This window comes from Salvelinus sp. IW2-2015, linkage group LG26 (genome assembly GCF_002910315.2).
Source record: "Salvelinus sp. IW2-2015 linkage group LG26, ASM291031v2, whole genome shotgun sequence".
In the NCBI taxonomy this organism is placed as follows: Eukaryota; Metazoa; Chordata; class Actinopteri; order Salmoniformes; family Salmonidae; genus Salvelinus; species Salvelinus sp. IW2-2015.
In genome coordinates this window covers 27,596,765-27,598,930 of record NC_036866.1, presented here as the reverse complement: position 1 = coordinate 27,598,930, position 2,166 = coordinate 27,596,765, and the positions used below count along the sequence as shown (strand labels likewise).

At 45.2% G+C, this 2,166-nt stretch overlaps 1 pseudogene; it reads right to left on the bottom strand.

Annotated features, from left to right (window-relative positions):
• LOC111952724 (hepatocyte growth factor-like) overlaps window positions 1-1,746 on the bottom strand; it is a 31,789-nt pseudogene extending 30,043 nt beyond the window's left edge.
• Window positions 1,747-2,166: the final 420 nt, after the last annotated feature.

Sequence of the window (2,166 nt, the reverse complement as noted above, 5' to 3'; positions counted from 1 at the left end):
CACACACACACACACACACACACACACACACACACACACACACACACACACACACACACACACACTATGCATCTTCATTTTTATCTCTCTCTTTTTCTAGATGACTAATAGGAGGTTTTTTGTTACTCAGAAAGAAACCGCAGAGTCACTCTCCATGATAATAAACAATCCCTGCCAATGAATCAGGGACTTTCACTCTCATAACCACACACACACGTGCACGCACACACACACACCCCTGTAACTAGAAGCAGATGTGTACAGATCACTCACATGCTTTGGGTTGAGTAAAACTCCATTAGTTCAATCTAACAATCTGATAGAAGCATGTGTGTGTGTGCTTTCAGATATTAGACTGAGATTAGAGCTCTGGTAGCGCTCTGTTACATACCACTGGAACCATTTAAGACTGCACGATTTAGTGTTCAGCACCTTGGTTTGTTTGGCTTCTGTAAGATATGGCTAAGAATGTCCACTTAACAGGTCCTCCACATGCACTCTGTAACCATCCAGTTCAACCTGCCACATTTAGGAGTTAATAAAGGTGCAGGCACATTCTATTATTTTTWATTTATTTTGTATCTTCATCTTTACTACGCGTTGTTGGACCTGTATGTAAGTATTTCACTGTTACTCTACACCTGTTGTTTACGAAGCATGTGACAAATAACATTTTATTTGATTCTTAAAAGGTTGGTTTGGAACTGGGAATCATTTGCAGAGAAGGGGTGCAGGGTGCTAGGGCAGAGGGGTCCATTTAATTTCCTCCAGATTTGCAGGCACCAGGGCAGTGTGTGTGTGTTTGTGTGCACGCACACACACAAAGGTCATGTTTCATCTGCTATAAATTATCTGGACCTCAAGCTGACCCTTACCCTTCCTCCCTTTCTGTTTCTTTCACTCTCTTCCTTGCTCCCTCTTTTTCTCTTCTTCACTCCCTCTTTTCTCTTCTCTCTCTTCAGACCTGGAGTGACCCACCAGGCCTGAGGAGAAAGGAAAGGAAGGTAGATGAGAAATGAGGGAGCAAGAGAAGAGGGGCGTGAGATGGCGATATTCTGGAGGATGAGGGGTTCGTCCTCAAACAAATACAATGTGTGTGCATGTGTGTGCATGTGGGTGTGTGTAGAGGGTGTAATCACAGACACAGTGTCAGAAGATCATCCTGTAAACAAACACACAGATCCTGTTGTCAGACCTCTACTGCTAATTAAGACGTGCTGACAGGGACAGTCGACTCTATACACACACACACACACACGGACAGGACAGTGGAGTCAGGGATACCGAGAGGGGGAGGGGTTTGCCTCTTCATCAATAACAACTGGTGAGCTGACTCGAAAGTGGTGCAAGTGTCAACCCATTGTTCACCCGCCTTGGAATACCTGATGGTCAAATGCCGACCCTTCTACCTCCAGAGGGAGTTTTCAGCTGTTATTGACTGTTGTATACATTCCACCTCAGGACAATAAAAATAACAAACTGACACTTAACGAACTGTAGGAGGCTATAAACAAGCAGGAAACCTTACATACAGAGGCTGCTTTTCTGGTTGCCGGCGATTTTAATTCAACACGTCTCCCTCGCCACTATGGGCGACAAAGTCCTAGACCACTGTTACTCTACCGACAAACAAGCATGCAAGGCCCTCCCTCGTCCGCCATTTGGCAAAACAGATCATGACTCTGTACTCCTGCTTCCTGTTTACAAGCAGAAGCTCAAACAGGAAGTACCTATGACTCGCTCCATCGAGAAATGGTCACCAGAATCAGAGATTATGCTACAGGACTGCTATGCTATCGCTGATAGGAAGGTGTTTTAAGACTCTGCCGATAACATCGACCAGCTAACCACCTCCTTCATCGGCTTCATTAGGAAATGCATCAGCAACTTTGTCCCCATAGTGAAGGTTCGCTGCTTCCAAATCAAAAGCCCTGGATTAACACAGAGGTTGGTGCTAAACTAAAGGACATGGCTACTGCACACAGGGCTATAGCAGACAACCGTGAGGCTACAGCTGAGGACAGGAACAAGTGCAAGAAGTCCCACTATGACCTTAGCAAAGTCATCAAATGAGCAAAAGGACAACATAGGAATAARGTGGAATCATATTACACAGGCTCCGACGCCCGCCATATGTGGCAGGGACTACCATCCATTATGGATTAC